We start from the raw sequence: 16,232 nt of genomic DNA on the forward strand, positions 1-16,232 counted from the left end.
CGGTGAGCGGGTGTTGCGGCTGGGGGAGCCGAACGAGTTAAGCTGCGCTCGCCGTTCCAAGTGGGAGCCAAGAGCCATTGCAAAATGTCTTTTCCCCCTTTGGCTCTGCATGTTGTTTTAAAATTAAATTGGTTCTGGTTAGAAAACAAGAACAGGACAGCAAAATTAAATTTTCTGGGGAATGTTGTGAATCTTGTGTGAAAAATAAACCCCAAAAATATTTTCTCCCTCCCGCGCTCTTTGGCTTGCCTTCATCCCCTCGTTGCCTGCCATCCCTCGCTCTCTGTTCCCTCCATGGATGTGTTGGTGGGTGGCAAGGCTGGTGTCCTTATGCTGAGGTGCTGTGATGAGCAGCAGCAGGAGTTAATGGGAGCTGGGGCATCACGGCTTGGCCAACAAGCTGATTTCTTTGTCCCTTCTACTTATTGTCCCACATCTTCTTGCTCTTTCATTCTTGCTTTCCTCCCAGCCCACATGCTGCCTGAGGGACATTGTTGCTCTCTCTGTGGCAGGTGAATGCTGTGCAGGTCCAGAGAGTACCTCAGATGCATAGAGGACATGGTATTAATTTTAGAGGCAGAACTGGAACTATAAAGTATCATTCAGCCCTACGCAGATGACTACCCCAGGCCATCTGCAATGCTTCAGTCCCGCTGGAGTCCAGCACTGACTCTGCATTGGAGGAGCTACACCCACATAGGGCTCTGAGATGGACAATACAGATTTCTCCCTGTCTGCTTCCATCTTATTTATTTATTTATGTGCAGATGGAAAATCTTTGACACAAATTGGCACTCCTTAGATTCTGTTCCTCTGGAAAGCTCCTGCAGTTCTTAAAAGCTCCTCCATTTGGTCAGCCCTGCAGGCATTCGCTGTGCACTTCATAAGTCATTTCTCTAGTCATTGCCTCAGTATTTGTGTCAAGTCTTCTTGGATCTTTATTTATAATTTGGCGTGGGTTTGTTCTGAGGGCTCAGCAGACTCTTGCTGTTTTGTATGAGCTAGGACATCTTGCTCTCAGACCTTTAGATGGGACAGCAGGTTACTCCGAGTTGAGTTTCATCATACTCGTGGTGCACGTGGAGCTATTGTTGTTTACTGGCTTTTGGTATTGCTTGTACTCAGGAAGTAAGACTCCCGTTGCCTTGTAATGCTTGCTGCCCTGTGCCGCTGATTCCTGGAGGTCAGCAGTGTACCCTGGGAGGTGTCACAGCATAGTCGCCCTTCTCACACTCTTCTCCAGGCAAATCCTCTTGGCCATTGCTGGAGATAGGAGGCTCAAACAGTTCTTCGGCATGGTGTGGAGCAGCCACATGACCTTATATGACTGGGAAAGAAGGACAGGGTCAGACAGCAGGTCTAAGAGAAGAATAAATGTCTCTGGGGAGGCTGCATGGGTCTGTTGAAACCTCACCTCCAGGTGCCACATGAGCATGGGTACTTTGTCTCTCCAAGTACTGTTTTCTGGAGCAGGGCTGTGTGTTGGACCCTGTGTCTGGAACAGGGCTGTGGCTGTTGTGGGCAGCTAGGGAGCACTCCTCCCTTGCCATCAGACCATTAGAATAAATAAAACAGCTCCACTTACACTGGATGAAATCAAGCCTTCTGGATTGTGGCCTAAACACGGTCAACAGCTCCTTTGGGCCCTCAAGCTGCCAATAGCTTGCACCTCCTAGCGAGTCTGTCCTTGGGAAGGAGCCATTAGAGGCTAAGGAAATTTTGCAGATCTCCATCCTTCAAGAAGTGGGAAATTATCACTGGTAGGATTTGCAGCACCTCTTGTGTCAAGGAACAGGATATGCAGGAAACACACTAATTAGAAACCAGGTCTCAGGGCAGTGCTCCAGCAAATGCCCTCTTGAAGCATGGTTGTCAACAGCATTGCCAAAACTCTCCAGGGTCCTGTAAAGGTTGGATTTCCCTTCTGCTTAGGCCTCATGGTGGTTAGATTGCACTTGGATGTAGAGCCAGCAGCAAGCTAATGGGGTATTCCAGACCACTCTGGTAGTTACAGGCTTGTGTTGCATTTGTTGTGCTATGACTTGTGTGCACTGGGGTGCCAGTAAAATTCACCAGAAGGGAAATCATAATTAACTGGGATCTAAAGCATCAGTTTGATAAATCTCTCCCTGTGGCTTCCACCTTTTCTAACACAAGTGCTGCATATATGACTTCTTGATTGTATGGCCAAAAGTGCTCTAGAAAGATGTAGTAATCTGTTTCTGCATACAGACACAAAATATTTCATATTTCTCCTTAAATTGTTGTAGGTATCTACTTCTTCATTGCCATCTTGAGTCTTTGTGACTAAAGCTTTTGTGTTGCACAGCACCACCAGGTCTGATCTGCACATACTCCTGGAGATTGGGACTGCTGGGAAGAGGCTGAAGCTGCTGGGATTTGCTAGGCACCCTGCATCTCTCTCTGGTTTCTCTCCAGGAGCTGCTCCTGGTGTGTGACTTGTCTTTTTGGTGTCCAGTCTCTCACTCTGTTTGTCCCTTTCGTGCTGATATAAGCACATGAGCATTTGGAAACCCAGGACAGTGGTTGCACACTTGTTTCGTGTATATAATTTTATCCTATCATATCTCTTTAAATGGGAATTCCTTATGCTAAAGTTTCAAACAGGGCTTGAGGATATGACCTGAAATCCAAGTGAGAATCTGTTGAGTCATTTCTGAGTGCTGTGAGCATAAATACATGTCTCAGTTCTGAAAGTCTTAACGTTTATCAGCTGTGCAACCAGCCTCATTTTGTGGGATCAGGCTTCCAAAGTCCTCAGCAATAGATGGAAGAAGGTCATTGCTAAGCTGCAAAATAAATGCTTTTGAAGCGTTTCCTTCCAGAACAAGACCTAGTCTTTTTTTCCAATTGCTAACACACCTTCCTCCTCACTCAGAGCAAGCCCGTAACCTTTCTCAGATATGGAAATGTTCCTATTCTCTGCTGTCAAAAGCTTTCTGCCCTCCTGTTTTGTCTCTCTTAAATCTTCCTCAGCATGCCATGGTCTCTCTGCCTTTCACTGGGCTCACCTTTTCTTGCACTTCCCTCTTGTAATGCTGCCCACATGGTTCCCATTTACTGAAGGCAGGAGCCAGTGGGCATATCCCATGTGTGATCTGAGGGGATTGGATTCTCAGGTGAATTGTTTAATTAGAGACTGCCATACAGTTTGGGGGAAATTTACTTTAAGTTGCCTTTAATATTTTCCATGCATTTATTTTTTCAGTGGAGATTATGCCATATCCAGAAAGATAACCATTTACTTAACCACCGAGATACGTTCAGTTAAATCCTGAGAAACTGTGCTTCTTTAGATCAACCTTTATTCCCCAGAATTGTCTTGGAAGGCTGTCTCATCTGGCTCAGGGCACAATCCCTTTCAGAGGCTTAACAGTGGTTATTTGTTTAGCTGAGTAAGTTTAAAAATCTGATAAGTACATTGCAAAAATCTCAGATCCCTCTCCCAGAAGGCAAGCCAATTACACCATTAGCTTAATCCAGCACCTCATATAGTCAATTTTAATATGATTCTTTAGCTCCAGAATATGATGTATTTTCAGTTGAAGGATTTGTGTTCCAGTAGTAAGAGGGGAGAAGGCGGGAGGGCAGTGCTGTAGGTCACTCAGCAAGTTGGGTACACAGATGTATTTAAAAAAATGCAGAGGGTCTCTCTGGAAAAGAGCTAAAATCTAAATCCATTCATTGATTGGAGTAACTCAGGGCAGAGCCTTTTGCTGCGGGTTTAGCTGAGTCCCACATATCGTGAGCAAGTTGTGCTCTCATCTGCCCCTTCTGCCTATGTGGCTCCTTGGATTTTAGACAGCCACCTCTAGGCATGATACAATTAACAGAGGATATCTGGAGCTACTGTCCTGGCAGGCTGTGTGAGCACCCCTCTCCATCTCCACAGCGACCGAGGATGTGCTACGTATTGCGGAGGAGTTGTGCTGGCAGCAGTGGCTGCAGAGTAACTGTTGTGAAATTTAACGTCCATCCCATCCAAGTCCAGATATCCGCAGTGTTGATCTCCAGGGCTGGGATGGCTTTAGGTTGTTCTCCAGGAAGATAAAGTGGTATAGACCTCCTATGGACCTCACCTGAGCTGCTTTAGGTGCTTGCTTCACAAGCAGTCATGCCTGTTCTTCTCTGCTTGCCTTAAAGGGATAAAGAGGAGTAGCTCAGATGATGATATCTTCATTGCAGTAAAGCTGGAGAAGTATTTCCCTGAAATGCTGGCAACCAGTGGGGGAAGCCAAGGGCACCAGGGAATGTGTCTGTGTCCAGGGGAGCAAAGCACTACACTCCCGGTGTATCAGGAGTAAATCCATTTCAGTGAAGAGCAGTATAGTTGCAAGAGGGCAGGGTGATCATGGTAAGATTCTGGGTGAAAATGCGGAAAAAGTAATTATTGAATATATATGAATCTTCTGTGTTTGACAAAATTATCTGACACAGATTTCATAGTGATAACTGAGCACTTTTGTGGTTTAGGTTTCCTAAGTGGTCTTTCATCTGTTCCTCCCCTCTTCAGGTCTGCTTATTTTTCACACTTAAAATTAATGTAATTAACAGCCATGTCACAGTTAATTATTTTTTTTCTTAAAAAACTAAAGCAAAGAATTGTCTGTATGTCAATACATTGTCTGCTCTTTTGCACTGAGTTATGGATTTATATTTTCCTCTTTTTTCCTCTTATTTGTATGTATTTGCAGTATTTTCCTGCTGCTCTTTCTCTGCTCTCTCCCCTGGACCCACAGCACAGCTGTTGCCTCTCCATGTCTCACTGGTTGGGAAATGCTGTCTTAAACTCCCTTCCCCAGAGATCCTCTTGACCTGTGCCCTGAATTTGTTCAAATTTGCTTTTTTTTAAAAATACATTATCTTCAAGCCGTTATTCTTGTTCCTTCACTGCCTTAAATATGCTGAATTTTATAGTTTTGTAACTGCTTGCACTCAAATTTACTTCCAATTTTCAACTATTATTCAACTTTATGTATCAATAATATCCAAGTAATTAACTTCTGGGCTACTTTCTTTTTTCCAGCAGCTTGGTGTGTCTGGGACCTGCCCTTCTGTCTTTAGCAGATACCAGGATAATTTGCATTACCTGTTCCTACCAACTCCAATTATTTGTCTGCTTCAGTTGGGTCGTCAAAAAGGCCTCATCTGTGTCCTCTTTGTGATTAATAGAGCTCTGTGGGACATCTCCTGTTCTCCTTGTCTTTGTCTCTGGGGGCATGCAGAGAGCCTGTTTCTCACCTCTTCTTGAACTCCAAAATATTCTTCCTACAAAAAAAACCCTTTCCAATTTCCTTCTTAGTTTCCTAAACAAGTTACATCTTCTCATGTCAGTCTTCCAATTATTTCTTTCCATGAAGAGTGTGTGAGGCTAGATGCTGTAGTTGTGTATGAGGGCTTTGAAGTCATCTTGTTTATTCCCTGCTCTCATGGCATTTATGTCCAGACATATCATATGATCTGAAGGCTGCCCTGTTATTTTCACTCAGTTTCTCTTCAAGCCTTCTTTAAATGTTCCTTTCCCTTAGCCACATGCCAAGCCTTCGGCTGCTTTTAGGGCACCCACTAGCTTTTTTTGACGAGTTCCCTTCAGACCTAGTTTCCAGTCATCTCACTAGGTTGGAGAGGTACCAACCATCTTCACCCATATGCTACTGTTTCCAGCCTCCTCTGTCTGCAAAAGAACATCTCACCAGCACAGCAGCAGGCACTGCAACTGGTGCAGAGGAGCAGGTGCCCAAGCAGAACCTGTCCTCAGCACATCAATATTGTTTTGTGAGATCCTAAATGTTGCTCACAGCAGCTCTTTGTTCACACATCTTGGTTGGGCTTGTAGGCTAGCTGAGCTACAGAATTGGTTGGAAGCTTGAAAGAACTTGCATGACCTTGAAGTTCCTGAAGACTTGCAACAAATACTGTTTAATGGAAGTGTATTTAGAGGAGGCTTTGTCTTGATCTTGAACTACCAAGAAGAAACAAAAACGTAGCAGGCAGGGGTATAGGAAGATCCAGGCACAAGAAGGCGATAACAGCTAAGTTTGGACTAGAAACTGACCACAGACATTAAATAATTAAAACATTTTACATGGGTAGGATGATCTCTAATCTTGCAGCAAATTTAAGCCAGCAGTGGATACCTTTACAAAAGATCTGATCTGTCCTACTGAGGGGACTGCATTTGACTCCTGCACTCCATGTGTGCGTCCCGGGCTGTTTGGTGCAGGCCATCAGGCTAATGATGCTGGTCTTTTCCAGCCATTCTTTCGTGTCTCCAAAATCAGGTTCAGACTCCACCCTGTGTGCTTTGGTACAAGATTCCCCTGAAGATTAGCTGGGGAGAGCTCCTGCCAAACCGGGTCCCTCCAGCTGAGCCGTATCTGCGAGCCCAGAGGAGCAGGAAGAGCCAGGGCCAGTTCCTTCAAATACTTTACAGATTAAGACCAGGGTCTGGGGTGTGTGGGAAGTCAGAGGAGTTCACAGACTCCAGCGGGTTATGGTCCTTGCTGCAGCGGGACCGCTCTGCGCCAGCAGTTGCCGCCTTCCTCACCCGACTGTCTTGGTCGTTCACTGTCACGTTCAAGTGCAGTGACTCTCGGCCATGTGGACAAGCCCTCTGACATTATTTGAGTGCAGCTGGAGGCATCTACTTTAGCCTTGAAAATGCCTCTTTCTTGGCCGTGTTTTTTGTTTATTATAATGCTGTCTGTAATGTGCAAAAGTACATTTATTTTTTAACTTCCTTCTTTATGTACTAAAGAGTGTGGTTTTAATTAAGGATGTCAGATTGAAACATTTCCGGTTTCATGCGTTGTTTTTTGGTTGGATTTTCTTGGTTCGGTTTTTCTTTTTACTTTTTTTTTTTTTGGGACAGTTTTCAGTTAAAATGTTTTAGACTTTTGAAAAATACCAGATGCCCAGTTCACAAAGTGTGTGAAGAGCCCTAGTCACTCCCTCTTTCTTCCAGGGAAATCAGCTGCAGCACCGAGCAGGAACAGCCAGGGATGGGCGATGGTGAGAACGGGGTCAGCAGGCAGGGGAGAACAGGCAGGGCTGGGATTGGTGGATTTCAGTGGTGCACCGTGGCTGCAGCTCCTCGCACGATAGGAAACGTTGACTCAGACCCATAAAACGAAGCACCTGATTTCTATGGATTCTGGGTTGACCCTACAAGGAGCTAGGGATGGTTAGAGGAGGTGGGCAGAGCCTTCCTTAGCAGCAGAGCATCTCCAGTGCAGCGGAGGGTGTCAGGCCCTGCCACCCCTGGCTGGCGGCTGCAGCCCCCACCCACAGCAACGCGAGGCCAACCCAAACAGCTTGTAAAACAGAACAGTTGTTTTGCTGCACATCAACCACCGTTAAAAGAAAAATAAAAACAAGCCAGATTTTAGCTCTCCTGGTAGTAGAAGGGATCCTGAAATGTCCTGTGAAGGCACCAAACATTTTTGAAAACAGCAGGAGATGAAAATTTTGTTAAAACCAGGTTTCTTGAGCCAGTCCTGTGATTTTTGGGAATTTGACTCATTATTTTTGAATGTTGGGGTTTGGCAATGCTGAAGTCCTTAGTTTGAATTTGTTCCCGATGTGGAATGTCAGCTTCCTGGCATGACTGATCCTTGTCACTCTCCTCTGGGGTATCCAGAGCCCCGGGGGGCGGGCGGCAGAGAGGTCGGGCACAAGCACTGCCTGCGCTCTGGGGCTGCTGCTGGGTGGCTCTGGCTCAAAAGGCTCTTCTCCATCAGGCTGAGTGTCTGCCACATGACAGCTGCTCAGGCAGAAAAAAAATGGATTATGGGAGCTGTAGGTTGGGCTGAGCAGAGTGGGTGAACTTGTGTGCACAGCTTACCTGGGTTAAGCACTTTACTGGGATTAAATGAAAAGGTTAAAAAAAGACCTCACACCTGTACGTCTTTGATTCCAGTTCAGCCACGCAGCACATGCACTAGGTGTTGCTCAGCCTGTGCTTCCCAGCTCACTTTTTACAGGAAAGTACTGAAAACATCCATCCTCTTGCTGCAGCGTTAGCATTGCAGGCGCTGTTGAGAAAAACCGTTTCTGAAGAAAGCCTCTTAACTGTGGCACCTTGGCAGAATGGTGTTGCCTGGGCAGCAAGGGGACTGGGTCCCAGTGATGGCTGCTGTCATCTGCCCTGCAGCAGGGAGGAGGTGAGGGTGGGGACAGGCATGGTAGCTGCCATTGTGTCTTCTCAGTTTTTGTGTTCTGGTGTACAGCTGTACAGCAAGCCAACAAGTTACCTTGTACACACCTGTGTGGGCTTCAGTTGCATGGGGTTTCCCACACCTGGGAGGTAAGAATCCCTTGCACAGTGAGATGTCCCACTCCATTACTTCCTCCACTGGGGTTCAGCATCATTCAGGGACCAAGTCACCTCTCCTCCCTGGCAGCACAGAAATCATTCATGTTTGCACCTCAAACCAGCTTTAAACCATATAAATCACCATTCCTCCCCATCAGTGGGTAATGCTCCACAGCTGCCAGGTACCCCTACCTCAAAGGCCCCCCATCCCAACGTGATCCAAAGCTGTGTCCTCCTGGCAAGGCAGCCAGGGAGGGCATTCAGTCTTCCAGCTGCCTGCCTATTTGGGAGCCTGCAAATTGCTGAGTGTTTGAAGAGCTGACCACTTCTTGCCTATTTGGGAATGCTTTTAAATTGTTCCAGAAACTGCTGTTTGTTGATAAATTGGGGCGATCGCAGAGAAGTGTTTTAGCTAAACTGTGTAAAAGAAGGAATGAGCTGCAGCGCAGCACTGCCAGCTGTCATTGGATTTAGAAACACACATCATAGATTTTGTTGCTTTTCAGACAGCTGTGCTTATAGCTGCTCTTATAGCCATATAAAACAGTCATTCTGTCAGCGAACGGTCTGGCAGCAGAGCTGGGTTGTATCTGCAGCCGTGTTCCCAAGCTCAGCGTGTTCGCTCCCTCCACGTGCATAGGTGAAGTCTGGAGGAAGGCAGCTTTGTAGCACGAGCTGTAACCTGTCCTCAACCACAGGGTGAAAAGAAAAATGCTGGGCTGTGCCCACTGCTCAGGCAGGAAATAGTGCTGATAGGTCTTGTCTTCAGCACCCCTGGTCCTTAGGAATGGGTGGTTGCTGCCCTGAAAGGGTGTTTTGGGAAGTTTTATCCCAAATCTGCATGTGCTGCTTGAGTCTGGCAGATTTACAAACTGCAGCTAGGAGTACTCACAGACATCAGGCCCTGTCCTCTGTGGTCCATCCCATTCAGACTTTGGAACCAAAGATGAGGGCCCCAGGGACCACAGTTAGATTTTAAAGGATTTCCTCAGGGAAGGGAGATAGTGCTGATGTATCAAAATTGAAATTTTAAGAGGAACAATAGTTTGTTCAATAATACTGTGTTCAGGAGGAATTTCCTATATAACACACCAACTTTAAATGCCCACTCAAAGTAGTATTTCAATGTTTTATACACATTTGATTTGCATTCCTTTATACAAAGTGGAACAACTTCAAGCAAACTAGTCTAGCTGAGTGTGGGAGCAACTTACTGTTGCACATGCTGTTTCACACCAAACCCTTGTGCAAGCAGTGTCAGTGAGAAGTAGCTGCTCTCTGTGGGATGAGCCACCTCTCATAGTGGCCCCAAGGACACCCACTGGTGCAGGCACTGAGGACCAGCAAGGATGCTGATGAGCTGTACCCATGTTTTCTCTGGAGCAGTTTCCACGGCTCAAGCCCGGTGATCTGAAGTGTCCAGCAAGGTGCACAAGAGCAGCTGCTTCTCACACTCTTTCTTGCTCTGTTTTTCCGCTCTTCTGCTCTGCTCAAACCTGTGGCGCTCTCCCCACCCACCTCCATTTCCTTCTGAAACTTTAGAAGATGCTGGATTCACCATGATCCAAAAGGGAAAATGTCTTAAGTTATGCAGCAGAAGAAAGCAGCTTTCTTAGCTGTAATGTGATCTTGGTTCTTTCCCAGGCACCAGGCTGGAACAGAGGGCTTGGAAATTGCCCCTCTGGCCATTATCTGAGCTTTACAGCATTTAGTGATTGAACCCAGATCCCAGATCTCTTCTGAAGCTCCATGTCAATTTACACTTGTTCCTAGAAACCATTACTGTCCTGTGAGCTCTTTACCTCGTGAGGATTGAAAACAGAGCTATTCTGCTCATTTGAGCTCTTTTTTTTTTTTTTTTTTTTTTTTTTTTCCACATCAGGGTAGAGCTCAGGGTTTGTTCCTTTTTCTCACCATCTGAGGATTAAGCCCAATCCTGACTGTTATCTGACCTCGATACCATTTACACACTGAACCCAATGCCTATGGCTTTTATGTGAGCCCTTACAGCATTTGGAAACAGGCCATGCCCCTTGTCTGGTATCAAAAGCATTATATTAATTTGGGATTCATTCCACAAAATGAGGCTGTCAGCCAGACTCCTTAGCAATTGGATATTGAACCCAGACCTCGTGGTTGTCTTCCAAGTTATATGCCAGCTGGGAACTCGGCCCACAATCCATGGCTGCCAGCCAAGCTCCTTATTGGCGAGAGATTGACACCAAGCCCCCAGACTGCTATTTCTGTATGGTGGTGTTAAGGACTAAACCTAGCTCACGTGGTCAGCATAATCACCTCTGCATTGGCAGTGAAATGAAAAATCTAGTTAAAGACTTGAATGAATATTGAGGGTCGATGTTCAGCTGCTTAAAGACCAGGGATGATGACAACAATTCCCTTGAAACAAGGCCCCCTCAATACTCCAGGGGGAGTAGCCCGAGATCCCCCATCTGTCATCCAGCTGGATATAAAATCCAGGTTCTCATTAACACACAGTGCGTAGCATTTCTTTACTGGCTTGGTAGTAGTAAAGCCAGTTCCTCCAACTTTCAGGTATTCTTCAGATGGGATTAAACTAGATCCCTTTTCTATAGCACCATTAGGCTCTGCCAAAGCACTTCTTGTCACTCAGAGCAGACCTCCAATACTGCACCTTCCCTTGGGGAACACTTCCCCTGTGCAGCACACCCCCAGCCTTTGCTCCCACATAGAGCAATAAGGAAACCTGGAAGGCAAATGTCAGTGAGGGATGGCTCTGCACACCTCCATCCTCTTTGGGGAAAATTGGGAGCCTGACCAGGTAGAGGGAGCATTTCAGGTGAAATGTGTGTCTGAGGCAAGCAAACTTTTCCCTCCTGGCAGTAATTTTGCCTGGGAATTCTTCAGCATCTTTACACGGTGTGGTTTTACTGCATAGCAAAATGCTTCAGAAGACAGAATTAAAACCAAACAGCTTCCCAGATGGAATGGTCATCATTAGAATGCAATTTCTAGCAACTGTGTGGGTTTCTTGGTAGCCTCAGAATCTTTAAAATTCTGTTTAAGCAGCAACTTTGAAGGAATGGCTTAGCATGCAGCTAGAATAGGAAAATCTTCTCATGATCCAGTGGATCAAGCTGGATGTTATAGTGCATATGGACAATGTGAGATGTCCTCAGAACTTGCAGTGACGGTGAGGGCTACTCTTTGGTGCTCTTACTGTGCAAATTGTGGATGGGAGGTTCTGGTTTCCTTGTCTGAAACCCTACCGTGACTGGGGATGGAATCCATGGGAAGATTTCAAGCCACATTTGCAGGCTTGTCCCATGGGTCTGGATTTACTCTGATTGCCTGTTGCACATCTTCTGATTCATATTTATTTGCTAAGAAAACATTAAGTCCTTGCTGCACACATGTGGTTTTATGAGGATTTTCAGCCCAAGAGAACCAGTACAAATGGGATTCAGCTGAATATGGTGGCAATTTGTTTGTAAATAGATTTTCCATGTACCCACTTGTTCTTCTATAAGTGAGAATACCTTTCTTTTTCCATTTATTGCTTTCACCAGCCATCTTATTCATCTTTTGTCTGAATACTCTGTACCACCCTTTCTGCCCTCTCCTTGTAACATTTTCTTTGAGCTTCCCTTTGCTCTTTGCCAGGTCCTCCCCAACCCATCCCCTTTGCTATCTCCTGCAGGGTGCTCGAGGGGCAGGGGATGCTCCTGGCTTAGGGCTGCCACCAGGAGCTGTTTGCAGGGACATTCAGGAATTGCTCAGAATTTACGTGGAGTGCGGAGTCGAGCAACACTCTTGATTAGCTGAGATTGTTATTTCTAGAGCCGCGTTTCTTTATCAACAGAAGGGTTCATCTGTTGTGCGTTTGCTTGGTCTCTCATCTAACCTGGGCACTTGGGCGTGTGGTGTGTCCTGCCCGCTCCGCGCGCAGCTCTCGCCCCGGCCTCCTCTGCACTGGCACGTGCTCTGCGTGCAACAGGCAGATGTGGTGGATGGTGGGGATGGAGAGAGAACAGGCTCTTCTTTCCTGTCCTCCTGGTTGACTTCCCAGAGTTACGAAAGCCCCCGGCACGCTATGCCATGCCATGCCCCACCACCCCTCAGCCCACTGGCTGATCTCAGCCTTCGTCTCAGTGTGCACAGGAATTTCCACTCTTTGTGCTAAACCCTGCCAAAAAAAAAATTCCTGAAGCAGAATAAAAAACGTGGAAGACTTTCAAACCCAGAGATTATTGAGCTGTCCCTCTTACTAAATGGCACTCAATACTATGTTCTTTATGAAGTCTCTAGTATAATGTTTAATTCAGTGACTACAATTGGAAAGTCTTTCCAATTATTTCAAACTGCCAGAGCTGTTTTAATGTGCCTCAGATTTTGTGTTGGCATGCCACCGACTTAAGTGCCATCCATCTTTCAGCAAACTTTAAAATTTAGCCTCATAAAAAAAAGGAGAAAAATGGGAAAGAATCCCAAAGGATGTACTTGTCTCATGAGCCCCACCACCATTTGTGGCCTCACAGACACCTTCTCCTGCATTTTGAAATTGTTTGCCTCCCTCTGTGCAGAGTGAGAGATCCATGCAAACAGCCAAAATCTTTTAATTCCTGTGCAGAGCTTCAGCTGAGGGCAGGACTGTGAGCAGATCTTCACTGGCGGCCGCCCAGCCATGCCTCACCAGGCTGTATTCCCTCTCCAGATGTGTCCAAGCCTCTGCAACCTAGGCTGTAAAAGGTTGAGAAGGCCCAAATATCTTCTGACTTCTTTTTTGTGCCAGGGACATGGGGTCTTCCTCTCAGCCCACTGGCTTCTGTTAGTCCCAAACCCACCAAGATGCCTGTCCCCACCAAACTCTTCCAGCCAGCACTGCTGCTGGGTGTGAGGAAAGGGAGCACAGAGCTTTGCTGTCTTGATTAGCCTTGATCCAGCTACATGAGCATTGGTAAGTGGCAGTAGCTGACTCTCAGCATTCTTGAATTTTTTTTAATATGTGTTTTTTTTCCTTTTTTTTTTTTTTTTCTTTATTCCTTCTCCCTGAGCTCAGTGGCACATGAGAGCTGAACGTGTGCACCTCTGCACCAGAAGGAGGGGGAGAAGGGCCAGGGAGAATGTCTTATAAATCCAGTTCTGCTCTATTAAGATTCATTCTGGTATGACAATGGCTTTTTCTATTGAAATGCTTTGTGAAAGCCCTGCCTAATGATCTGTTAGCTGGGGAAAGGTTAAATTCGTGGAAGTTTTTCTGCATTTGATGAAGAAAAAACAGTGCAATTATCCAGAATTCTAAGTGAGTTTTAGCCAGCTGTTAATAATACTGCGATTCTTCATGTTCTCATTACTCAAAAGTAATGTGGCCATCCCCAGTCATGGCAGTAAAATATTTATAGCTTTCTGTTTTGGCCCTGTTTGTACTTACGGAGGGCTGGACATTACTCAAGGTCTTCTAAATGTGCTTCTTTTTTGTGCTTTAGGCACCCGTGACAGTTCTCTTCTCATTTAACCACAGCTGTCTGCAACAGAGATGTCCAGTGTAAGGCAGTCACCTCAGGAAGGATCAGACATGCTCTTTAACCACTAACAGTTGGGTGTCTTGTGCAAACTGGTCATCAAGGCTCTGCTAGTATCACTGGAGAGACTGATGCTTCCAGATTCATACCATCCTTAGAGCTGCCAAGGATAAAGGAGATAAATGGGCTAAATGCCTGATACTCTTGATAGCAAGAGTGCCCATATTAACTACCTGGTTTCATGAAGAGATGGATTTATTGGTAGTTTTCTGCTCTTTGCTGTCTCATTGCAGTCTGTGAGTCGGTTTGTGTGCTGGGAGCAAGCTCTGTCCCCTGATTGCTGAGATTTCCAGCTTGGAAAGTCATGGCAGAACATGAAATACACGTGGCATCTCTGTGTCCATGCACACAGAAACAAAATAAGTGTCATGGGGAAAATATAATTTCACAGTGGCAGGCCCTGCACTGAGATAAACAGACAGCTTGTTTCCTCTGGTGGATGCATGGAAAATCAATTCCCAATCCTCTGCAGAGACTTCTAAATAGGAACCAAATCCCTTCCTGCAGTACTTAAGAACTACAACTGTTTTGCACCAGCCAAAGGTTTCATTTCTAGCAGGGGAAGTGCAGGTAACACCTTTTTGCTATCTTCATTTATGTATCTATCTTATGCTCTTAAAAGGAGTCTCATTTCAAGTGCAGTTTTTTGCCTGGAGGTCTGAAGTAAATGAGTATTAAGTAACTGTATCTGTCTCTAATTCACTAAACATCCAGAAAAACAGCTAATGTGCCTGAACCAGTGGGATGAATACATTAGATTAATCTAATTCAGCTACTTTTCACTCCAACAACCAGTAGCATTTAAAAGGAGGTTGTGAAAGGGATTAGGAATTTTTCTACATTTTCCTTTCCATGGCTTTGCTGTGTTCCATTAAGCACTAGCTATTCACTTAGCTTATTTCCTTGACCCTCCTTAAAACATTGCTTTTCAGGTAAGTTCCTTCTTCTTAGAGCTGGCTCTGTATCCACCGAGGCTTGCAGTGCCTAGGAGGGGTGACAGCATCAACACAGACTTCCAGGCTTGTGAGCAGCTTATCCTGACCTGAGCAAACATCTCCCAACTGTCACCATCTCTCTTGCACACCATGATCCAGCAGTGAGGGCACAGGGAGTCTCAGAGCATCACCCCTGGACTTAGAGCCATTCCCTGAGCATGTAGTTACCTTTTCTCCATCCCCTTCAGCTGCCTTAGCTGTGGTGGTGCATGGTATCACCTCAGTGCCATGGCAAGTCTGATGTATGTATCCTCTGCTCCTTTATCCCCTTCTTTACTGGAAATGTGTAAAGAGAGCCAGAGCAGGTTGCCTTCACTCTTCCATTTAACAGCAAATGGCTGGTAGCTGCTCTTGGTGTGTGTATTTCTCATTGATGTTCAGTTTAAATCAGGGTTACCTCACTTGCCAGAGAGAACATTATGTGCAATCATGTCAAAAGCCTTAGAAACCATCCAGGTATAAGACCTAAAGGGCTGCTTTGCTGCCCACAAGCCCTGCTCTCCTGTCAGTAGGTTGCTTCAGTGTGATTTGTTCTTGACACATTCCTGTGGCTGTTGATCATCTCCTTATATTTTGTAAGTGCTGACAAGCAGCTTGATTATTTGTCCAAGTATTTTTCTAGGACCTGAGGCCAGTCTGCCTACTCTGTAATTCCCCAGCACCTCCTTCCCCTCTTCTGCAAGTGGAGCCCTCAGTCTGTCCTCTCCAGCCCCCTGGAACCTCCCCATCCCTGGTGGCTCCTCACGGTTAAGTGGTTGTATCTCCAAGGCTGCTTCAGGAAGCTTGCCGAGTGTCCTGGGATGCAGTGCAGCAGGCAGGGATGATTGAAAACACCACAGTTATCTCATCACTCTCTAACCAAATCTCCTCTCGCTGTCACGTGAGTTCATATTCTGCAAATGCTGTCATTAGCTTCATCAGACATTTGATTGCTTTTCAGTTTTTAGGGAAGACTGAAGCAAAAAAAAGGCATTAAGTTTTGGCTGTCTCGGCAGTGCCCTGTGCTAACGTCACTTTTCCCTGAACAGTGGGTTTAGCTCTTCCTTTGGTCTCTACTTTTGCTGCTGGCTGGTGCCCCACTGCTCATCGAGGCCACAGCACAGCAGGGGAGATGCCAGCTGGGGACCTTTGGTGCCAGCAGGTAGGACACGAATCCTTCAAAGCCCCCATCATCTCAGGTTGGGCACCCCAGTAGCAGGGCTTGGCCTGGTTGTCCCCAGGTGGGGAGCCCTCCTGTCCCCAAAAGCTCAAGGGTTCTCACAAAGCCCCTCTCTTTGTGTGCAGAACAGAGGTTAGCTGGGTGCATGGTGCATGCCTTGGAGAATCTGCTGGATTCCTGCT

The 16,232-nt window shown here is 46.1% G+C and overlaps 1 protein-coding gene across 1 annotated transcript in view; it reads left to right on the forward strand.

Moving 5' to 3' along the window:
- HPSE2 (heparanase 2 (inactive)) overlaps positions 1 to 16,232 on the forward strand; it is a 119,764-nt gene that overhangs the window by 65,018 nt on the left and 38,514 nt on the right. The window lies entirely within an intron of this gene.

Source organism: Chaetura pelagica, unplaced genomic scaffold, assembly GCF_000747805.2.
Source record: "Chaetura pelagica isolate M959 unplaced genomic scaffold, ChaPel_1.0 scaffold436, whole genome shotgun sequence".
NCBI classification, from domain to species: Eukaryota; Metazoa; Chordata; class Aves; order Apodiformes; family Apodidae; genus Chaetura; species Chaetura pelagica.